This window comes from Procambarus clarkii, chromosome 73, assembly GCF_040958095.1.
Source record: "Procambarus clarkii isolate CNS0578487 chromosome 73, FALCON_Pclarkii_2.0, whole genome shotgun sequence".
Classification (NCBI taxonomy): Eukaryota; Metazoa; Arthropoda; class Malacostraca; order Decapoda; family Cambaridae; genus Procambarus; species Procambarus clarkii.
The window spans coordinates 14,462,857-14,488,555 of record NC_091222.1 but is presented as its reverse complement, the minus strand read 5'-3'; the positions used below and the strand labels follow the sequence as shown (position 1 = coordinate 14,488,555).

At 44.6% G+C, this 25,699-nt stretch overlaps 1 long non-coding RNA gene across 2 annotated transcripts; it reads right to left on the bottom strand.

Moving 5' to 3' along the window:
• Window positions 1-494: 494 nt before the first annotated feature.
• On the bottom strand, window positions 495-10,872 carry LOC138356519 (uncharacterized). 2 transcript variants are annotated; one of them, XR_011224494.1, is made up of 4 exons: window positions 10,737-10,872; window positions 5,706-5,822; window positions 2,772-2,853; window positions 495-801 (listed from the first exon to the last, which is right to left on the bottom strand). It is a non-coding gene; the product is annotated as an uncharacterized lncRNA (long non-coding RNA). The 2 variants fall into 2 exon arrangements; XR_011224493.1 differs by lacking the exon at window positions 2,772-2,853.
• Between the last annotated feature and the right edge of the window lie 14,827 nt (window positions 10,873-25,699).

Sequence of the window (25,699 nt, the reverse complement as noted above, 5' to 3'; positions counted from 1 at the left end):
AGCTAGTGAACTCTAGTCATTGTCTGTCCCTTTGTAACTCATCTGCAATGTATGTACCTTTACCTGACTAAAAAATCTAATCTAAATCTATATCTAATCTATATGCTTAGATATATGCAAATGAGAGAGTAATAGAGCGAAACCTTTAAAATACTGAACAATTTGGAGGATATTGATTCATACAATTTCTTCAAAAGGTCAGATGTAACACGAACAAGGAGCAAAGATTTCAAGCTCAACAAGCCACAGTGTAGGAGTGACAACAAATGCTTTTTAACCCATACGATTATGATCATGGCAATAAGGTTTCTAAAACAGTAGGCATTCTTCCAAAGTCAGACACTGTACTATGTTCCTCGCCCTAACCTAGTCACTCAGTATTATTCACTCATTTATCTATGTCTTGTCTATTTATGTCTTAAAGGATTCAAGACGTACATTAGTCAATACAATTGGTGCTTAAAATGTTAAGGATCTCTTGTGAAACACGGGTATTAATAAAAAAAATTTATTATGTAAAATAAATAAAAAAGGCCCAAGGGCCATGAAGTAACAAGAATGCAAGGCTGTCACAAGCTGGCATAAGTAGAGAAGACGGAAGATTCTTCATATTAAAAGACCCTGCTTCTCCAAGATGGCAGTCACACCCTGCTTGCCCTGGACAATCACCATATGGAGAAGGACTGTTTACTGTGAAGGGAAGTCCACAAATGCAATGCCAGCATGAGTCAGTCTTGAAGGGTAAACGATGATGGCACCCTCACAGTAACACAAAAGCCGAGCAAGCCCAGTGAGGAAGACCTGTTGATGGGAAGGAGGAGAATCATTAGTCACAACAAAATCCACATAGAAACAAAGGAGAGAAAAAAAATAAAGTGGATGTCTTTTTTTTTGTATAGACATAATAAATATTGCCATTTGGCTATGTATTTATATGATATATAATAGAATACAGCATAAAACAAAATAAGAGGGGTGATAGGAGAAGAAAAGATTAGTGTTCAGTGAGAATCCACAAGGTCTTCTCTGAATACTCTTTATTTTCTTCAAGGCTGTGGGTCCCTACAATTGCACCAGAGGTGGTACACACCCCTATTATTATTTAAACAAGTGAGTAAAAATAGGTGAGTACACACACGGTGTTAGCAAACTTAGCCTCCAAACACACACACACACATGGTATCAGCAAGCTTAGCCTCCAAACACACACACACATGGTATCAGCAAGCTTAGCCTCCAAATACACACATGGTATCAGCAAGCTTAGCCTCCAAATACACACATGGTATCAGCAAGCTTAGCCTCTAAACACACACACACAAATGGTATCAGCAAGCTTAGCCTCCAAATACACACACACACATGGTATCAGCAAGCTTAGCCTCTAAACACACACACACACACACACATGGTATCAGCAAGCTTAGCCTCCAAACACACACACACACACACATGGTATCAGCAAGCTTATCCTCCAAACACACACACACACATGGTATCAGCAAGCTTAGCCTCCAAACACACACACACACATGGTATCAGCAAGCTTAGCCTCCAAACACACACACACACACACATGGTATCAGCAAGCTTATCCTCCAAACACACACACACACATGGTATCAGCAAGCTTAGCCTCTAAACACACACACACACACACAAACGGTATCAGCAAGCTTAGCCTCCAAACACACACACACACACACACATACATGGTATCAGCAAGCTTAGCCTCCAAACACAGACACACACGGTATCAGCAAGCTTAGCCTCCAAACACACACACACACACACACACACACACACACACACACACACACACACACACACACACACACACATGGTATCAGCAAGCTTAGCCTCCAAACACACACACACATGGTATCAGCAAGCTTAGCCTCCAAACACACACACACATGGTATCAGCAAGCTTAGCCTCCAAACACACACACACATGGTATCAGCAAGCTTAGCCTCCAAACACACACACACATGGTATCAGCAAGCTTAGCCTCCAAACACACACACACATGGTATCAGCAAGCTTAGCCTCCAAACACACACACACATGGTATCAGCAAGCTTAGCCTCCAAACACACACACACACACACACACATGGTATCAGCAAGCTTAGCCTCCAAACACACACACACATGGTATCAGCAAGCTTAGCCTCCAAACACACACACACAGAAAATGGGGACATTGAAACAGTTGATAAACTTGATTTCAAGAGAAAGAGAGGTCACTATGGGGAACTTCAAATTTTTTTTAATAAGTAATTAGGCAGACTTGTTGCTAGACAGGGAAGTAAATTAAATGTATGCCAAATTTTGCAAAATATACAATGAAGGCACACAAACATTCATACCAAAACAGAGATGCAGGGCCAGAAAACAGGATTGGTTCAACAGAAATTGAGAGAGGGCCACAGACCAAAAGACACAAAAATGGAATGAAAGACATTGAAAAACTACAAGCAGATGTCAACAAAGTTTTCGATTGGGCAGCAGAAAATAACATGTTGTTTAACAGTGATAAATTTCAGGTATGGCAAAAATGAGGATCTGAAACATAATACAGGGTACAAAACACAATCGAATCTTCCCATAGTAGAAAAACAGCATGTCAAGGATTTGGGAATAATGATGTCCGACGATCTAATGTTTAGGGAGCATAACCAAGCAAATATTGCGTCAGCCAGAAAAATGATCGGATGGATTATGAGAACTTTCAAATCCAGGGATCCCATCACAATGGTTGTACTCACTTGAGTGAGAATGAGTCACTTATGTTGTCCCGTCTCGAGTACTGCTCAGTATTCACTTCCCCCTTCAGAGCAGGAGAGATTGCTGAAATAGAGGGAATACAGAGAACATATACGGCACGCATAGACGAGATAAAACACCTAAATTATTGGGATCGTCTCAAAGCTCTCCAAATGTACTCTCTACAAAGGAGACGAGAGAGATACCAAATAATATACACATGGAAGATACTGGAGGGCCAGGTCCCAAATCTACACAGTAAAATAACAACGTACTGGAGTGAACGATATGGAAAAAAATGCAAGATTGAACCAGTGAAGAGCAGAGGTGCCACAGGCACAATCAGAGAGCACTGTATAAACATCAGAGGTCCGCGGTTGTTCAACGTCCTCCCAGCGACTATAAGAAATATTGCCAGAACAACCGTGGACATCTTCAGGAGAAAACTGGACTGTTTTCTAAGAGAAGTTCCGGATCAGCCGGGCTGTGGTGGGTATGTGGCCCTGCGGGCCGCTCCAAGCAACAGCCTGGTGGACCAAACTCTCACAAGTCGAGCCTGGCCTCGGGCCGGGCTTGGGGAGTAGAAGAGCAGAACCCCATCAAGCAGGTATCAACATAGAAAGAAGCCAAACCCCCAATCATACCAGCGATACAAAGATGCGAGAAACAACTATACAGCAGTAAGGGGAGAGGCAGAAAGAAATTTTTAAAAAGGGATAATGGATAAATGTAAAACAGAACTGGGCCTATTCTACAAATTCATAAACAACAAATTGCAGGTAAAGGATAATATCCAGAGGTTGAAAATAGGAAACAGATTCACAGAAAATGATAATGCAATGTGTGAAACATTAAACCAAAAGTTCCAAAGTGTGTTTATACAAAATGAAATCTTAAGAGAACCAGACACAATAAGAATTTCTGAGAACATCATAGAGCGTTTAGAGGTGTCTAGAGATGAAGTGGAAAATATGCTAAAGGAGCTAAGTAAGAACAAAGCAGTTGGTCCAGATGGAGTTTCACCATGGGTTCTGAGAGAATGTGCATCTGAGCTCAGCCTTTCACTTCACCTGATCTTTCAGGCATCCCTGTGTACAGGAGTCATAGCAAACATGTGGAAAAAGGCTAACATAGTTCCAATCTACAAAAGTGGCAACAGGGAAGACCCCACCTCTCTCAGTTATAGACCTGAATCATTGACAAGTGTAACAGTGAAAAGATTGAAAAAAATAATAATAATAAAAACTAAATGGGTAGAACACCTGGAGAGAAATTATATAATATCACACAGACAGTATTGTTTTCTATCTGGAAGATCCTGTGTATCGAATTTACTCAGTTTCTATGATTGAGCCACAGAGATTTTAAAGGAAAAAGGTAGTTGGGTCGACTGCATCTATCTAGACATAAAAAAGGCTTTCGACAGAGTTCCACATAAGAGGTTGTTCTGGAAACTAGAAAATTTTGGATGGGTGACAGGTAAGCTTCTAACATGGATGAAAAATTTTCTGACTGATAGAAAAATGAGGGCAGTAATCAGAGGCAATCGGACTGGAGAAGTGTCACAAGTGGAGTACCACAGTACATGCACCAGAAATGTTCATTGTCTACATAAATGATCTACCAGTTGGAATACAGAATTATATAAACATGTTTGCTGATGATGCTAAGATAATGGGATGGATAAGAAATTTAGATGATTGTCATGCCCTTCAAGAAAACCTGGACAAAATAAATATATGGAGCACCACTTGGCAAATGAAATTTAATGTGAATAAATGCCATGTTATGGAATGTGGAATAGAACATAGATCCCACACAACCTACAAATTATGTGAGAAATCTTTATATAATTCTGATAAAAGAAAGAGGTCTAGGGTTGATTCTAGATAGAAAACTATCACTTGAGGCCCACATAAAGAACGTTGTGTGAGGAGCCTATGCCATGCTTTCTAACTTCAGAATTTCGTTTAAATACATGGATGGCGAAATACTAAAGAAATTGTTCACGAGTTTTGTTCGGCCAAGGCTAGAATATGCAGCGGTTGTGTGGTGCCCATATCTTAAGAAGCACATCAACAAACTGGAAAAGGTGCAAAGACATGCTACTAAGTGGCTCCCAGAACTAAAGGGCAAGAGCTATGTGGAGAGGTCAGAGGCATTATATATGCCAAAACTAGAAGACAACAAAAAGAGGTGATAAAATCACTATGTACAAAATAGTAACAGGAATTGATAAAATCGATAGGGAAGATTTCCCGAGACCTGGAACTTCAAGAACAAAAGGTCATAGATTTAAACTAACTAAACAAAGATGCCAAAGAAATATAAAAAAATTTCCTTTCGCATACAGAGTGGTACACGGTTGGAACAAGTTAAGTGAGAAGGTGGTGGCGGCCAAGACCGTCAGTAGTTTCAGAGCATTATGTGACAAAGAGTGCTGGGTAGACGGGACACCACGAGCGTAGCTCTAATCCTGTAACTACACTTAGGTAATTACATTTGGTGTCAGCAAGCTTACCGTCGAAACACACAAACAGCCTGCCTATTATTCAAGGCCTTCTCTGAGTACTCTCTATTTTCTTCTCTGAGGCTATGGGTCCCTAATCTTGCACCAGAGGTGGTACAACTTTTAAGTTTTTAACTACTGCACTGAGCACCTGATTTTGGCAAAGACTTCTTAGTGCAATTGTCAAGGACATAGTTCTGGTATTTTTTTGTTTATAAATATTCAGGTATAGTTAATGTCAAAATGTTTCAAAACTCAACAATTTATATTTCAAAACAAAAAAAGTAATGAAAACATTACAAAACATTAAAATATAGCCTAATTAATTTTTTAATAAAATAGCACAACTCTCAGAATGTCTAAAGGTGCTTTGAGCAATGAAGTAGTTAATTTTATATATAATATTATATATATAATATATATTTACCTGTGAATACTGCTTAGCAAAAATTTGATCTCTGTGAAAATTGGTCTCGTCATTGCTAGGAGATATTTTAAGACCATGATTTGCTGTGGATGGCACTGTAGTCTTCAAGTCATCAATCTAAAAATAGAGGTAATCTTTTAAATTGTAAATTTTGTATAAAAAAAAATGCAAAAATAAATTGCAAGAATAATATGAAGTTATTATACAATTTTTTTTTAATTATTTAAATATTTGTGAGACATTATTAAGAAATGTATGAAGTACAGATTCTCTAAGACCTGATATGTATCTGCTTATGTTCCACCACATTACATTCAGGGCTGAAGAGAAAACACAGCCAGTAAGGTAATGATCACTTAGGATGGACTGGGATGCTACATGTAGGTGGGGGCTAAGCTGCGTGAGGCTAGGATGCCCAGCCTGCCTTGTCTAGGCTGGGCTGGGCTAGGCAACACTAGGAAGGAGTCAACAAATCTCTGGAGTGCCTTACTTTTCCTGATATCCTTAAAAAAGCAAGAATGATGCCATTTTATAAAGGAGGCAAGACAGCAGACATAAACAATTAAAGAAAAATATCAAATCTACTTATACTTTCAAAAATATTTGATTTTTTTTTTTACAAACATCTCTTCCTACTTTGTAAAATTCAACATGAATACAAACACACACACACATCCCTAGGAAGCAGCCCATAGCAGCTGTCTAACTCCCAGGTACTTATTTACTGTTAGGTGAACCAGATATAGAAAATAACCACAAAATGCTATCTTTATAAGAACTATCTTGTAAAGCCACTAGTACACGCAGCATTTCAGGCAGGATATATAAAATATTATATATATATATATATATATATATATATATATATATATATATATATATATATATATATATATATATATATATATATATATATATAACTGAAAACTCACACCCCAGAAGTGACTCGAACCCATACTCCCAGAAGCAACGCAACTGGTATGTACAAGACGCCTTAATCCACTTGACCATCACGACCGGACAAAATGAGGTGATAGCCGAGGCTATATGAACCACCCCACCGCCGGCACTCGGATAGTTATCTTGGGCATAGCATTTTACCAAATCACCTCATTCTTTGGGGCACACGTGAGGAACACAAATGCGAACAAGCCTGAATGGTCCCCAGGACATATGCAACTGAAAACTCACACCCCAGAAGTGACTCGAACCCATACTCCCAGAAGCAACGCAACTGGTATGTACAAGACGCCTTAATCCACTTGACCATCACGACCGGACAAAATGAGGTGATAGCCGAGGCTATATGAACCACCCCACCGCCGGCACTCGGATAGTTATCTTGGGCATAGCATTTTACCAAATCACCTCATTCTTTGGGGCACACGTGAGGAACACAAATGCGAACAAGCCTGAATGGTCCCCAGGACATATGCAACTGAAAACTTACACCCCAGAAGTGACTCGAACCCATACTCCCAGAAGCAACGCAACTGGTATGTACAAGACGCCTTAATCCACTTGACCATCACGACCGGACAAAATGAGGTGATAGCCGAGGCTATCACCTCATTTTGTCCGGTCCGGTGATAGCCGAGGCTATCACCTCATTTTGTCCGGTCGTGATGGTCAAGTGGATTAAGGCGTCTTGTACATACCAGTTGCGTTGCTTCTGGGAGTATGGGTTCGAGTCACTTCTGGGGTGTGAGTTTTCAGTTGCATATGTCCTGGGGACCTTTCAGGCTTGTTCGCATTTGTGTTCCTCACGTGTGCCCCAAAGAATGAGGTGATTTGGTAAAATGCTATGCCCAAGATAACTATCCGAGTGCCGGCGGTGGGGTGGTTCATATAGCCTCGGCTATCACCTCATTTTGTCCGGTCGTGATGGTCAAGTGGATTAAGGCGTCTTGTACATACCAGTTGCGTTGCTTCTGGGAGTATGGGTTCGAGTCACTTCTGGGGTGTGAGTTTTCAGTTGCATATGTCCTGGGGACCATTCAGGCTTGTTCGCATATATATATATATATATATATATATATATATATATATATATATATATATATATATATATATTTATATATATATATATATATATATATATATATATATATATATATATATATGAATACATACATACGGGACAAAGAGCCAGAGCTCAACCACCGCAAGCACAACTAGGTGAGTACACACACACACACACACACACACATTATATATATATATATATATATATGTCGTACCTAGTAGCCAGAACACACTTTTTGGCCTACTATGCAAGGCCCGATTTGCCTAATAAGCCAAGTTTTCCTGAATTAATATATTTTCTCTAATTTTTTTCTTATGAAATGATAAAGCTACCCATTTTATTATGAATGAGGACAATTTTTTTTTATTGGAGTTAAAATTAACGTAGATATATGACCGAACCTAACCAACCCTACCTAACCTAACCTAACCTATCTTTAAAGGTTAGGTTAGGTTAGGTAGCCGAAAAAGTTAGGTTAGGTTAGGTTAGGTAGGTTAGGTAGTCGAAAAAACAATTAATTCATGAAAACTTGGCTTATTAGGCAAATTGGGCCATGCATAGTAGGCTGAGAAGTGAGTTCTGGCTACTAGGTACGACATATATATATATATATATATATATATATATATATATATATATATATATATATATATATATATATATATATATATGCAAACAAGCCTGAATGGTCCCCAGGACTATATACAACTGAAAACTCACACCCCAGAAGTGACTCGAACCCATACTCCCACAACTGGTATGTACAGGGACGCCTTAATCCGCTTGACCATCACGACCGGACAAAAGGAAGTGATAGCCGAGGCTATATGAACCACTTCCCCGCCGGCACTCGGATGGTAATCTTGGGCATAGCATTTTATCAAATCACCTCATTCTTTGGGGCACACGTGAGGAACACAAATGCAAACAAGCCTGAATGGTCCCCAGGACTATATACAACTGAAAACTCACACCCCAGAAGTGACTCGAACCCATACTCCCACAACTGGTATGTACAGGGACGCCTTAATCCGCTTGACCATCACGACCGGACAAAAGGAAGTGATAGCCGAGGCTATATGAACCACTTCCCCGCCGGCACTCGGATGGTAATCTTGGGCATAGCATTTTATCAAATCACCTCATTCTTTGGGGCACACGTGAGGAACACAAATGCAAACAAGCCTGAATGGTCCCCAGGACTATATACAACTGAAAACTCACACCCCAGAAGTGACTCGAACCCATACTCCCACAACTGGTATGTACAGGGACGCCTTAATCCGCTTGACCATCACGACCGGACAAAAGGAAGTGATAGCCGAGGCTATATGAACCACTTCCCCGCCGGCACTCGGATGGTAATCTTGGGCATAGCATTTTATCAAATCACCTCATTCTTTGGGGCACACGTGAGGAACACAAATGCAAACAAGCCTGAATGGTCCCCAGGACTATATACAACTGAAAACTCACACCCCAGAAGTGACTCGAACCCATACTCCCACAACTGGTATGTACAGGGACGCCTTAATCCGCTTGACCATCACGACCGGACAAAAGGAAGTGATAGCCGAGGCTATATGAACCACTTCCCCGCCGGCACTCGGATGGTAATCTTGGGCATAGCATTTTATCAAATCACCTCATTCTTTGGGGCACACGTGAGGAACACAAATGCAAACAAGCCTGAATGGTCCCCAGGACTATATACAACTGAAAACTCACACCCCAGAAGTGACTCGAACCCATACTCCCACAACTGGTATGTACAGGGACGCCTTAATCCGCTTGACCATCACGACCGGACAAAAGGAAGTGATAGCCGAGGCTATATGAACCACTTCCCCGCCGGCACTCGGATGGTAATCTTGGGCATAGCATTTTATCAAATCACCTCATTCTTTGGGGCACACGTGAGGAACACTATTATATATATATATATATATATATATATATATATATATATATATATATATATATATATATATATATATATATATGCAATTGACGATCACAAAACACTGATCATTTTATGCGGAAAATCCACAGAGAAATATGAAATGAGGTGAACGTTTTGGCTTTGTTAAAGCCTTTGTCAACACCAGACTGACCTAACGCAACTGATCTAACTGATCCCGTGGTCAGTCTGGTGTTGACAAAGGCTTTAACAAAGCCGAAACGATCACCTCATTTCATATTTCTCTGTGGATTTTCCGCATACATACATACATACATACATACATACATACATACATATATATATATATATATGGAACTCTCAACCCTATAAGTGGAGGGTTCCTACATACTCAACCAGAGGTGGTACCCTCTATATATTAATAAAAAGGCAAGGCTATGCTAAATCTTGGCAGGGATTGGCTTGGCTAAGCTGGTCAGGGCTTGGCTAGGGTAGGAAGGACTGGTCATGTTTAAAAGCAAGGCAGGGTTAGGCTAGGCAAGACTAGGTAAGGGTATACTGGGATAGGCTTGGCTACGGTAGGCTAGGAAGAGGTAAACTAGGATAAGCAAGGCTGTGCAAGCACTATGCACAGCTAGAATGAACTATGCTAAGATGGTTTAAGCTGGGCTAGGTTAGGATAAGCTGAGTCATGCAGGGCCCCGATTGACCAGTGGAGTCTAATAGTCTAACCTTCTAGCTAGTTTGCTGACCTAAGAGTGTAAATGCCTAGCCCCTAACCTGAGATATATACAAGAGTTGTTACATTCTTGTACAGCCACTAGTACGAGTAGCGTTTCGGGCAGGTCCCTGGAATACGATCCCCGCCGCGAAGAATCGTTTTTTCATCCAAGTACACATTTTACTGTTGCGTTAAACAGAGGCTACAGTTAAGGAATTGCGCCCAGTAAATCCTCCCCGGCCAGGATACGAACCCATGACATAGCGCTCGCGGAACGCCAGGCGAGTGTCCTACCACTACACCACCTGCTGCAATATTATTATAAAAGAAATATTACTTATTATAATCGTAAATACTAAATACCTGTTGTGTTGATTTAGGGGCGACGACGATCGTGGGATCGGATGCGAGCCACAGGTGGCCTACACCATGCTTTCTAAGGCGTCCATCTCATAACAAAAACAAATTCGTGCATTCATACACAAACAGAGATCCCGTGGTTATGCGAATACTTGCAATTCTTTTACTTAAAATAATAACAATTAGATTAATAATAATTAACATAATTTTTACTCAAGATTCATAAAAATCATTAATACTATTTTAAAAAAAGATTTATAAGACATCTAAAAACAGATATACAGACTTTGTGTGATATTTATTTCAACATTATATATTAATAGAATGTTGTAACTATTATTTTTAAATATTAGGTAGTTTCCAGCTACATATATCGCATATAAACGTTGCAAAAAGATTTTAGACTGAATTAACACATTATACATTTATGGAGTAATTAACAACAAAACAATCTTTATTTTCATTGCAGAACATATATCAGAGCATACTAGTGACTCATACATTTAAAATAGTGTGATTTTTAAACAATTCGGTTGTAAACCCGCAGAACCGCCTACCCGCCAAAGACGTAACATAAGAAATGGTATATAATTCATTATTTTAAATTACATATATAATCATTAATAATATTCGGCAGCTATCGAGGTTCTCCATAGGTAAATTCCTGTACTCTAACAAGATGCTACTTGCTGTTTAGCTGTTTAAATTCTTGGAAAATTGTAATGACCAGCGACATAAAATATAACAATGAAATAGTAGCTGGTAACTGTAGCTGAACGAAAAATTAAATTCCAAATTGATTAGATGTTTTTCTAAATATAAAGATCGACCTGAAGGAATTTTATGAATTATGGACTAATTAAACAAAAAAATAGGTAATTTTACTTGAAGAACAGATACCAGAGAATAGTTAGTGAGTACATTTATGTTGTATAATGGGAGAAAGCCCCTGGTAGCCGCGAATTAAAATAACCACCTACATTAATTGATAACTAGGAAATAGTATCTGGAAACTTTATCTGAACGAAAACACAATACCAATTTGTTTAGATGTTTTTCTTAATATAAAGATCAACAGTAAGGAATCTTATTCATTATGGACAAATTAACAAAAAAAAAACGATAATTTTCATTGAGGACCATATATTAGAGCATACTTAGTCACTTATATATTAAAAGTATTGTGTATTTTGAACCATTGAGGTTGTAAACAAACAGAACGGCCTACCCGAAAAGTCGTAACATAAAATGTTGCATATGTTTGCTAATTTATTATTTGATAAATGATTATTATTAATTTACGACAACTATAGAGGTTTCCCATTAGTTAAATTACTGTAGTCTGACTAAATGCTACTACAAAACATATATAAATCCTGGGAAAGTCACAATGACCAGCGACATTAAAGCATGGAGGGTTAAATAGTAACAGGCAACTGTCGGCGAACGAAAAATTCATTTCCAAATTTATTAGATGTTTTCCTAAATATAAAGATCGATAGGCTGGAATTTTCTGGATTATGGCCTAATTAAGGCAAAAATATATATATTTTTACTTGAAGAACAAATATCAGAGCATAGTCAGTGAGTTATAGAATAATAAGAGTGTGGTATTTCATTGTATAACAAGAGATAGTCCATGGAAGCGAAAATAGACGTAGTTTTACACAAAATAACGTCCAAAAACAGCCGTAGAGTCAAATGGCAAATGTTGACGTTCTTTTTAAGAGGACAGGTTGCTTAGAGATCCCACCATGTCCAGCAAATCTATTAGCATGGGCTGTTTCTAACAGCTTAGATCTGAACACGGCTGGGACGACTATCTGATCACCTACCGCACTTGACTGGGGGTATTTCGGAGGATGCCGGCGACACAGTACACCACTTGACCACACATATAGATCCCCTCCTTTCGCAGGAGAGTCTACGGTGTCGGCCAACTTCCGTACCTGAGGGTCCTTCTTCTGTTCCTCTATCAGATGGGCTCGAGTCCAGCGTTCAGGAACCGGCATCTGGACGGGCGGGACTGGTGTATGGCTGCTTGTAACCTGCGGGATAGGAGGAGAGTCAAACAAAGTGTTTAGATCTAGTGGTGCTTGGAGGTGCGCCTGAGACCTGGTTTGCACTGCTGCGATGGGACTGGTCTCTTCACGTCCTGGATTATCCATTACCAGGGGACAGTTGGGTAATAATCCTAGGGCTAAGTCATTGGCTAATATTACGTCAATCCCCTCTATGGGAAGACTATCCACCACGGCCAACCGACACTCACCTTTGAAGTGCTGAGAGTCTAGATGCACTTGTACCAATGGGGCAACGTTCAAGGTGGAAGGGAATCCACCCAGGATTACCTTCTGCATCTCATCAGCCGATATACCTTCGGGTAATGATGTTGCCAGAATCAGAGACTGGGCCGCTCCACTGTCTCTAAGTATTACCACAGGCGTACTTGAAAGGCCACTGGCTACATATCCTTGGGAGGTATATGGGGCGAACAATCCTTTCCTCTTCTCTAGGGTGGATGTCGGTGGTACTATACTGTTCATCAGCATGACTTCCCTACGGGGATTAGTACCTGTACTGCCACGACACCTTGCAGCAATATGTCCTCTCTTGCCGCAGGTCCAACACAATACATCCCTTTTAGGACTAATCTTCCGAGGACTATCTGAGGTTGGCCTGGCGACACTTCGAGGGGCAGTTCTATCTTCAGGTTTATGTTTGGCTGGATATCTTGAATAGGTCTTCGGGACGTACCTAGCAGATGGCCTATGAGTCAGGATATACTCTTCAGCCATGGTGGCTGCCGCACTCAAGGTCTCTACCTGCTGTTCCTCTAGGTACGTCTTCAGATCTCCAGACAAACAATCCTTGAAGTCTTCGAGCAGAATCAGCTGCTCGAGGTCTTCCTTGGTCTTCACCTTCCGAGAGGCACACCATTCTTGGAAAAGTCGCTCCTTGATCGTGGCGAACTCGGTGAAAGTGTGCTCTGAGGTCTTCTTCAGGTTTCTGAACTTTTGCCTATATGCCTCAGGTACCAATTGGTACACCATGAGCACCACTTTTTTCACCATATCGTAATCGCCGGAGTCGTCAAGGGATAACGTAGAGTAGGCGATTTGGGCCTTCCCAGTCAAGACTGACTGTATCATGATGGCCCAATTCTCCCTTGGCCACTCCAAAGAGGCAGCGACTTTCTCGAAGGCTGCGAAGAACTTCGAAACTTCTCTCTCGTTGAATTTGGGGACCATCTTGATATTCCTTACCGGATCGAAACCGCTTGCTCCAGTTTGTCTCTGTCCAGCACCTAATCGTAATACTTCTAGTTCATGTTGTCTCTGTCTTTCTTTTTCTTCTCTTTCTCGTTCTTCTCTCTCTCTTTCTCGTTCTTCTCTCTCTCGTTTCTCTTCTCTTTCTCGTTCTTCTCTCTCTCTTTCTCGTTCTTCTCTCTCTCGTTTCTCTTCTCTTTCTCGTTCTTCTCTTCTTTCTTCTCTTTCTAATTCTAAACGCCTCATCGCCAATTCTTTTTCTTTCATCTCCATTTCTTTATCTTGTCTCTCTCGTTCCATTTCTAATTTCTTCCATTCTATTTCACGATTGATCTCTAGGGCACGCATTTTGACTGTTAGGAAGCTGATATTAAGCTCACCTGCATCACTATCAACGTCGCTGCCCTTATCTTCCTTTTCCGTGGAAGCTATCTCCTCACCTTCCCTTGTACTAGGAGTCTCGCCTTCCTGTTTCTCTTCTGCCTTCAGGTGCCGGTGAACCTTGGACAAGATCTCCACACGGGAATCACTGGCATGGATCTTGATCTCCAGGTAGGCGCTCACTAGTACAAGCTCTGGTTTGCTCAGATATTTTAATCTGGCAAGACAGTCCACTCTGTTCAGAAAAGCCTGAACATCGTCCAGATCATCGATGGTAGCTTTGTCTGCCATTGTCACAGATGGAACACTTAGCACTGAACACACTGCTTACACGTTAGCACTTAACACACCGAGCACTGTTCTACGCCAATATTGCACTTTATCGCACCAAACACTGCACTTGCCAATATTGCACGTAATCACTTCGGGCACCGCACTACCCAATATTGCACTGAATCCAAGCGAACACTTCGCTCTACAATATTGCACTGAATCACTAAGTACTAGTCAATATTGCACTTAATCGCTTAATCACAGCGAGCACCGCACTGCACAATATCGCACTTAGTCTCTCTGAGCACCGCACAGGACGTATAACGTCACAATCGTCACACACAGGGGGAATTATTTACAGGGATTACGCCACTTCACCACCCCTGTCAAACATACTTAACAAGGGGACGGATCCCGCTGGGGATGCCAATTATGTTACGGCCCTCTCGGGACGCAACGGGGTCCTTACTCTGATGTTGTTAGAGGAAGATATATGTATCCGTTCCCAAGCCAGTATTGGCTATCAAGGGATGAGATCCGTGACGCAAGTAACTTAAAAGGGAGTAGGGAAAGAAAGCTAAGAACTTAAGATTATACTTGTCACCATCACCAATTAAATATATAAAATCAAAAGGTGCACAGGGGGAGGGGAATTAACACTATACAAGGGGATTATACACAATATAGTCTTCTGCTGAAGACTCTGGTGCCACAACTCTCGGTGCCGAGTCCTTGGTGCTTCTTCGTGGCCACACAACGAAATATCCAAAGAAGTTGAGCCTACCCTGGCCAAAGGTCAGCCAAAACACAGGTCCACTGGGGGCACCGTCGTGGAGGCCGTCAACCACACGTCCAGCTGGTCTGCTGGCAGGTACTGAGCCACCAAGGCTGGTACGGCCAGTTCACGAACGATATAAGGGGTACGCCCTAGACAGGAGTCTCGTGTGATATCACAAATCACCCTCCTGTCCTCAATACCCCAGTGGATGATCGTCTCCAACAGTCGGTCCCGGGTAAATCCTCTTACTGCCACTCCACTGGCAGGCTAACACACCACAGTGTTCTTCCGGGGGGACGACTTCACAACAGCTGCAGCAACGTTCAAGGTATGGAGACTGGCTGCCTCGGGTAGACTGACTCAACCTTCAACACAGCGGTCCCAGGTCGACTCTGTAAACAGACACGTCATCAATGACTGGGACACACTAAAACACCTTACTTACGGGCTCTGGCACAAACACCTGACGTATCCAGTCCATAGATGGCGCTGTCGTCGGAGCACCACCTCACCAGAGGTCAGTGGCGGCGGTGTAGAGTGCTGAACGGGACTGGAAACTGGCCCTCGTAGCTGATACACGGCATCCTCACCAGGTGTCGTCGGCGTTTGGCGGGGGGGGGGGGGGTTTCGGGAGCCGACCCACAGATGGCGCGGTCGTTTACTACTCCGTGCTCGGACGCTGGATCCGGGTTCGTAACAGGCGGGTGGATCCAGGCAAACCTTAGGGGTAGGCAACATAATAGGCAGTCTGGAGTCCCCTACCTTATCCCCTGCTAAATCATTACCAACTATTACATCAACATTAGGGAAAGGTAGGTATGAAGTGACTCCGATTGTACAAACACCCTTGTGGAAATCAGATTCCAGGGTAACCTTATGGAGGGGTACTGCTCGAGTATCACTAGTGACACCCTCGACCAGTACCACCTCTCCAGTGTCGAGAGTGTTGGCACCTTGCAACGCACTCTCTAAAATTAAAGTCTGGATGGCACCGGTGTCTCGGAAGATCACCACGTCCTTCCAGGAAGAACCCTCAGACAAAAGTAGTCTCCCTTTCGATAAGAATGGGGTAAGCAAGTCCAACCACTGTGGGTTGGAGGTCTTACTCCCTAACCCTTCCGAAGGCCTCAAGCCCTGTGTCACAACTAGAGCATTGGGTCTTTTTTCCGGGTACAGTTGCCAACAACGGCTAATATTGTGGTTTGAACGATTACAGTGACCACAAAAACGTCGGGGAGAAGAGACATTACTAACAGAGTTACCCTTCGGTTCACCCTTAGGTGCCGTGGGGCTAGACACTTTAACAGGGTTAGTTATGTCTGAAACAGAAGGTGCATTAGGTAAAGGGTTAGAATGAGCTGGTCTGGACTGGCTGTGGGTATAAGTTTTGCTACTCTGTGGGGTATAATTATTTTTATTGGGCCTTTTGCCCGCCAATTGGTAGTTTTCTGCCAACTTGGCCAAATCCCCTATTTTAGAATTTACCTCTACCCTTCCTCTATTGTAATAAGAAACATTCTCTGGCATAATATCTATAAAATGCTTCATTAAAATTAAGTTCCTGAGAGCCTCGTATGTTTCGGCTTTCGCCGAGCGAATCCATCCATCAAACAATCGAATTTGATCATTAACAAATTCAGTGAGCGGTTGGTTGTGAGTAGGCCTAAGGTTGCGATAAACTTGGCGGTGAGCTTCAGGAGTAATTTCATATGCCCGCAAAATACATTCCCCTGACTTTATCATATTCAAAACACTCGTCGTCAAGCATGTTTATAAAAATATCTTGTGCTTTACCCCTAAGTCTTCCCTGTAGGATTTTCACCCACTCTTCCTTTGGCCAGTTCATGGACATGGCCAATCTCTGAAAATGGTTGAAAAACCTTTCAGGGTCCGACTCGGAAAATTCAGGCAAATTATGTTTTTTCTCATAATGCCTGGGGTTTGAATCCCCGGCAGGTGGAGGTCCAGTGGCATTCGCTCTAATTCTAGCCTCCTCGGTTTTGAGTCTTTGCTCCTCTAATTTTATTTTTGCTAACTCTAAAGCTAATTCTCTATCCCAATGAGCTGCACTTTCTGCTTGGCTAGGCTGGCATAAAGGTGTATCACTTGCCAATAGTTCTTCATCAATACAATGTTGTAATATTTCATTCACCAAAGTCCACTTTTTATCCGCGTCATTTAATTCTAGGCCAAATTCCTTGCCTAACAATACTAAATTAGACTTTTTAAGTTTCTTTATCTCTACCACTGAAGACTCCATTGCCAGTCTCTGCATTTCAGATGACATCACTAACAATTTTAGCTCCCAGCCAAAGAAAAAATTAAAAAACAAAAATTGGAAAAAAACAAAAATTTGCGCGGCCCCTAACACAAGGCCACACTAACCTTAATCATGAAGGGATCCAGCTGGGTGTCCAGTCAGTGCAAGAATGTCCTTTGCTAGATGAGCTGGACCCTAGGCTAGCACACAACCGTTCTGCGGAAAACAAAAAAATTTAATTTTGGCACTCAAGAATCTAATTTTTTACACTTATCATGTTCCTCCCGGACTGGCCAACCACTTGTTATAAGTAAGTAAGTAAGTAATTATCAAAAGAAGGCACCATACCGGGAAGGCTATGTAGCACCATCAAATACGCAAAATAATCAGAGGGCGCTAAATATCACCAAGGATGCCAATACGAGAACAAAAACGCATAAGGCGAACGATAGCAAAAGTATCCGAGTCACCAAGAATTCTATCGAGGGACAGGTGACCGCGAGGGGCGGTCGGAAAGCAAGACACACGCTCGTCCTGGAAGTCAGGACATTCAAGAAGGACATGCACGACCGTAAGAGGGACAATGCAACTAGGACAATAAGGAGCAGGGCGGCGCTCCATCAAGTGACCATGGGTTAAGCGAGTATGGCCAATACGCAACCTCGCCAGAGCTGTTTCCCACCGCCGGTTACGGTGGAAGGAGGACGGCCACGAGGAAACACAACATTTAAGAGTACGTAGCTTGTTACCAGTAACAGACAACCAAGAAGCCTGCCAACGGGTAAGAACTGAGGAATGGATAACTGGGTAAAAGTCGGAATACGGAATGCCTTTACGAGAGATGGGACAAGAGCGGACAGCTTCCTTAGCGGCAGCATCCGCACGCTCATTTAAAGACACACCAATATGGCTGGGAACCCAACAAAACTCAACCGACTTAAATTTACTGTGAACGAGAAACAGCCAATGCTGGATCTCGACAACTACTGGATGAACCGGATTAAAGGACCCGAGAGCCATGAGGGCACTACGAGAGTCAACAACAACCACAAAGGAAGACTGACAACGAGAAAGCCGGAGACGAAGAGCATAGAGAATAGCATAAAGTTCTGCTGTAAAGATGCTAGTCTCCGGAGGCAAGCGACACATATAAGTGCGATCAGGAAAAACAACAGAGTAGCCAACACCGTCCGCTGAATTAGACCCATCGGTGAAGACAGAAACGGAGCGGGAGTGAGAAGAAAAGTGCTCGAGGAAAAGGCGTTTAGAACCGTAGGAGGGGTAAAAGCTTTAGTGATACGGGTCAAGGAAGTACAAAACCGCGGAAGAGGGACCCTCCACGGGGGCAAAGAAGGAACAACACGAGGAGAAACATCAGAAATACGAACGGAGAGAGAATCCTGTAGGCGAGATAACCGGACAGAAAGAGGGAGGTGGTGAAGAGGAACAGGAACCGCAGGAGGGGTAAAAGTTAAAGCACGACAGAGGCGAGAGGAAGGATGTTGCAAGGACCGCGCAAGATAGCGAAGACAGTAGCGGTCACGGCGGTCCTGGAGAGACAGGAGGCCAGTGTCAACATACAAGCTAAGGATGGGAGTCGAACGAAAGGCACCAGAACTGAGGCGCAACCCAGTATGGTGCAAAGCATCAAGACGGCGAAGAGTAGAAGGAGAAGCAGACGAGTAAGCAGGGCAACCATAATCGAGCTTAGACAGGACGAGAGAGGAATGTAAAGCAAGGAGAGTGCGCCCATCTGCCCCCCAAGAAGTATGGGACAAGACCCGAAGGAGGGTAAGGGCCTTAGAGCACTCAACACGGAGGTAAGAGATATGGGGAGACCAAGACAAACGAGTGTCAAGGAATAACCCCAAAAGCTTCGCGGAATCTTTGTATTCAAGGGGATGACCATAAAGTGACAAAGAGGGACGAAGAACAACCCGTTTCCGCGTAAAAGTCATGGCACAAGTCTTAGAAGTAGAGAACTTGAAGCCATGACCTGTGGCCCAAGACGACACGGCATCAATTGCAAGTTGAAGCCGGCGTTGAAGGAGAGGCGAATCATCACCCTGACAACAAAGGGTAAGATCATCGACATAGAGAGCGGAGAAGACACCAGAAGGAAGAGAGGAAAGAAGACCATTGAGGGCAACAAGAAAAAGAGTAGTGCTCAGAACACTACCCTGGGGCACACCTTCGTATTGCTGAAAAGAGGGAGAGAGAGCGGTACCAAGGCGCACCCGAAAGGAACGACGAGAGAGGAAGCTGCGGAGAAAGAGAGGGAGATGACCACGAAGGCCAAAAGAATGAAGTTGAGATAGGATATGATAACGCCAAGTGGTGTCGTAAGCCTTTTCTAGGTCAAAAAGGACGGCAACAACGGAGGTCTTCGCAGCAAAAGCAGTACGAATATAGACCTCCAAGTTCACCAGGACATCTGTCGTGCTGCGGCACTTGCGGAAACCAAATTGAGAAGGGGAGAGGAGGTGATGGTGTTCCAGGAACCACATCAGACGAACGTTAACCATACGTTCAAAGAGTTTGCAGACACAACTTGTGAGAGCAATAGGGCGAAAGTCCTTAGGGGAAGTACCCAGAGACCCCGGTTTGCGAACAGGGAGGACAACGGCATCGAGCCAGTCCTCAGGGACTGACGACGACTCCCAGATCCGATTATACAGACTCAGTAAATACTGAGACGTGCTCGGAGGGAGATGGCGAAGCATCTCATAATGAATACCATCGGAGCCCGCCGCCGTAGAACCGCAGAGGGCCAGGGCAGAACGAAGTTCAGAGAGAGAGAAGGGATCATTATAGGGAAGCTGAAGATGAGTGCAGAAATCTAAAGGACGAGACTCAAGGACAGGTTTACGAAGAAGGAAAGATTGGGGAAGATGAAGACCAGAGCTAACAGAAGAAAAATGGGAACCCAGTTCGGAAGCGACCTGCAACGGGTCCGCCACAAGAGTATCATGGAGGTGAAGGACCGGTGAAACATCGGGAACGAACTTACCCGTTATCTTGCGGATACGCTTCCAGATCTGGGCCAGAGGGGTCTCGGACGTAATTGTTGAGACATAAGATGCCCAACATTCACGTTTAGCCGTACGGATGGCCCTACGGGCCACCGCACTCGCTTTCCGAAAGAAAAGAAAAGATTCGGTCGCCTGCCTACGGCGGTGCCTCTTCCAGGCTGCACGCTTACAGCGGACAGCCCGAGCACAGTCCGCATTCCACCAGGGAACGCACTTCCGTGGACCCCGAGAGGAAGAGCGAGGAATAGAGCGGAGGGCAGCGTTGAAGACAGTGTCATGAAAAAGGAGGAGAGCGCGAGAGAGAGGCAGAAAGGAGAGGTCAGGGAGAGCAGCACTGAGGGTAAATAGGGTCCAGTCTGCCTTAGCAAACTGCCACCTAGGGAAAGAGAGGGAAGGGCGAAAAGAGAAAAAGGAAACAAGGATGGGGAAATGATCACTTCCATGGAGGTCATCAAGAACCTGCCACGTGAAATCTAAGTAAAGAGAAGAAGAGCAGAGAGAAAGATCAAGACAAGAAAGGGTGCGAGTCCGAGAGTCCAAATGAGTGGGCTCACCAGAATTCAGAAGAGACAGGGAAGAAGAGAGGAGAAACGGCTCAAGGAGGCGACCCCGGGTATTCGTCAGAACGTCACCCCAAAGAGAATGACGACAATTGAAGTCACCCAGCAGGAGCACAGGCTCCGGCAAGGAATCCAGGAGGTGTTTCAAATCAGGAAGAGAGAGCGGGACACTCGGGGGGAGATAAATGGTACAAACTGTGTACCATTTCCCCACAAAGATACGAGCAGCAGAACAATGGAGAGGCGAAGGAAAAAGTAAAGGAACAAAGGGAACATCAGCCCGAATCAAGAGAGCAGAAGAATTAGAAGCCCCAGCAATGGCTGGGGGGGGGGGAAAGAAAGGAATAGCCACGAAAACGACCAGGACGAGCACCAAGCATTGGCTCCTGGAGACAGACACAAAGGGGCGAAAACCGCGAAATCAGAAGTTGGAGTTCGAGGAAATTGGCGTAATAGCCTCGAACGTTCCATTGAAGAATGGACAACGACGAGAAGAGAAAGGACAAAAACAGAGAACAAGGAAGAAACAAAGGCGAAAGACCAACAGAGCACGTTAAAGAATATCAGGGTCGGGATCAGGGTCAGCAAAGTCAGGGTTAGGGGGCATGGGTAAACTGAGCAAAGACGGAGGGAAGGAAACGGGAGAACAGAGCAGAGGTGGGCGGGCAGGGTCTGGAGGAGGAGGAGGAAGAGGAGGAGACAACGGAGAGGAGCCGTCAAGGACAGCAGCAGGAGGAGGGGGAGTAGAAAGAGGGGAGCGCACCCCAGCAAGAGCAGCAACCGAAAGGGAAGCAGGGGCCAAAGAAACCTCCATAGCAGGAACAGGGGGCGCAAGCACTGAAACGGGAGGGAAAGGAGCAACAGAGCCAGAAGGAGGAGCTGAGGAAGAAAGCGAAGCCTTCTTACCCGCCGGGGAAGAGGAAGGAGAGGAGCCAGGCTTACGCTTCTGACTTAAAGAGACCGGTGTCCCAGCAACTACATACCGGGCAACGGATTCCAGTCTCTCAACAGGAGAAGCCGAACGAGAGCACACACGACGGCCGTTAGGAGAGCGATGGACATCCGCCCGCACCGACAGGCGGTGGGGAGAGCCAATAGATGGAGGAAGAGGAAGGGAAGGAGGATCGGAGGGGGACGAGGAAGAAGACACAGAAGACACGACAGACCGGGTAGAAGGAAGGGGAACCCCAGACAGAGGACCAGGAGGAGGATCCTTCGGGAGAGAACCCAAAGGAACAGAGGAGGGGGCAGTGGGCGCATCAGGGTCCAAGGCCCGGAAACGGTTGTGAGTCTGAGGAAGGCGGGAAGGACGAGGAGAGGAAGAGCGCAACACGCGAGCATAAGAGATATTAGCATAAGGCGGGAGCCGGCGAACCTGGCGCCTCGCCTCAGGAAAAGATAAACGCTCCCGGTGCTTCAGGTTGAGGACGGCTGCCTCAAGCTTGTAATGGACACACGCACGGGAGAAGGTAGGATGGGCCTCACCGCAGTTGAGGCAACGAGCCTGGGGAGAAGTGCACTCCGACTTAGAGTGACCCTCGCCACCACACAAAGGACAGAGAGAGACAGTCCCAGAGCAGCGGAGGGCACCATCCCCAAACCTCCAGCACTTGTTGCACAGCCGAGGAGAAGGAATGTACTCCTGGACAGAGCACCTGGCACCAGCAAGAATGACAGAGGGTGGAAGGGTCCTACCATCAAAGGTAATCTTCACAACCCGGAGGGGTTGACGGCGACTACCACGAGGGGGACGAGTAAACGTGTCCACCTGGAGAATAGAATGGCCCTGGGCAGTGAGGATATGGCGAATATCGTCGTGGCAGTCGCGCAGGTCCCGAACACCGGTTGCAACATGGGGCGGGAGCAAAATAGTGCCAACACTGGCATTCAATTGAGCGTTCTTCGAGACCCGAACGGGGGTCTCGCCAAGGCAGGATAAGGCAGCCAAGCGGGAAGCAGCATCCTGAGAAGGAGCAGCAACGACACGTGTACCGAGACGAGTGGGGTTGAAAGTAATGGAGGCATCCACGGAATCAATGAGATGTCGATGAAGGGAGAAATCGTCAGGAGGCGCAGAATCAAGAGGGAGGAGATCAAAATATTTGGCCCACGAAGCGGGACCAAACAAGGCTTGATAGGTAGCAGAACTGGAAGGAATCGAGCGAGGGCGGCCGTGACGAGGACGGCGGTGAGAACCCCCAGAGAGAGAGGGGTTAAAAGGCGCAGTAGTTACAACTAGAGAAGGAGCCGCGCCAGGGGACGAGGTAGTCACCACTGGGGGCTTGGGGCTCGACCCAACCACAGAGGAGGGAGGGGAGCCAGGGGAAGGAGTCAGAGAGGCCAAAGGAGGAGCAAGGTCGGGGCCCAATGCAGCGGAGGCTACAGAGCCCGGTCTTCCAATACGGACCGACTCGGGGGCTTGGTCGCCCACCCCACGAGCCTGAAAAGGTAAGCCAGAAGCAGCCGAAACAGGGGTTATCATCTTGACGAAATTAAGAATTCACTCACGAATGTGCCCCCACACCCACCATGGAGCCACAATTAGAGGCAGGACACCCAACAAGAAGCTATCGCCGATCTCGTCGGGGCCTCCTAGGGGTGCGTCGTGAGTATACGCCCCACAAACGCCACCTTAAGAAACCGACAGTCCGTCGAGATCGGGTTCAGTGACGAAGTGGGGATTGACAATAAAAGGTTCCCCTCGCTCTCGACGTCGGGTACTGCAGTTCTACGGGTGCATGAGTATGCCTCCTCAAGCACCCGGGCGTCAAAACAGAAGAAGTCCATGGAAGAACCAGAACGAGCAAAAGGTCGGCAGGAAACGGCAAGCAGATAGGAGAAGAGGGGGGAGAAAAACGAAACAGAAGGAAAAGGAAAAGGTGCCCAGCAGAATTGGAGAGGACGGCAGCAGGAGCACAAGGCTAGAAAAGGACAGAGGACTGTCCTAAGGAGCATCACACTCCAGCAGCCGCCCACGAAGCCCCCACACTGGCGACAACGAGCTGAGCGGGGAGGGGGCCACTTGTTATAAATAATTGGGTGTGGGGTGCTTCTATGGGGAAACTGGTACTATTAAGGGGTAAGGGTAGTTAGAAGACAGAGTATCAAATATGGGAGAGCTAAAAGGCCCGGCCCCCAAAATAACTATCCACAGTAGTAATAACTTGCTACTAGACCATATATGTTAGTCTAAGGGTTGATCTATGCACTCCCACACAGGAAGAAGGGATACTCTGTAATTCATGTACTTATTTATTAACCCCTTAACACCCCCCCATATACACTCACACCAATAACAATAATAATAACTTTACCACACTATCTTACGTTAAAAGCCTTGGTCCACATAGGCAGGATACAAGGTTTACACTAATAATAAGCTAGGGTAAAGTACTACTGGATAAGCACTGAAGCTGGATGCAGCTTAGGGTAGAGACACCACGTGGTACCCTAATACAAAACACAACCCTTAGGGTTACCCAAAACACTGGCAACTACTACCCCCAGGTCTCACCAATCGTTACTACCAGAGTAGGTACACTTAGAAATCATACAATACTTAACTTAAGGGTACAGGAACTTAAGGTAAGGGAAATAAGTAAGAGGAGAAGGGAGGAGATTAGGGGTGCAGCCACAGAGTAGGTCTCGTCCGCACGAACGCCAGCCAGAGAAGAACCTCCTAGCGACCAGCTAGGCCTCCCATGTCGTGGTGCCGGAAGGAGCCTAATTGATCGTGCAGCTAAGCACATTAAAGATCTTCCCCTATGCAACGTATTGTTACTTTACAAATGATTAGAAAGTATTAGTAAGCAAAGTTGGTGCCTATGTTATTATTTAATAATCAACCCCCAGCTCAGTCTTTAAATGCTCTTTGAGAAACAATAATAGTCTTACGTCTGGCAGGGAAGATACAAACAATTGCCGTTCGTGATGCACTCAACTGTACTACCAGAAAGTTTAATAGCTCAAGTTTTGACCTCTGGTTTCCACTGGAGAACCCAGGGTCGTAACAGGGGAGAACAGATATACGGAGAATGACATGGAGGTGTGTGAAGACTTCAACAGGAGATTCCCGGAGGTCTTCACAGAAGAACAAGGAGTAGCCCCTGCACTAAATGAGGTAAACCAAGCGACCTTGGAAGAATTTGACCTTGCCAGTGATGAGGTCAAACGGAATCTGTTGGAGCTGAATGTGACAAAGGTTGTTGGGCCTGACAGAATCTCACCTTGGATACTAAAAGAAGGTGCTGAGGCACTAAGTGTGCCATTCTATGGTGTATAACAGGTCACTAGAAACAGGAGACCTATTGGAAATTTGGAAGACAGCTGATGTAGTCCCAATATACAAAAAGGGTGTCAGGCAAGAGGCACTGAACTATAGGCTAGTTTCCCTAACTTGTATACCATGTAAGG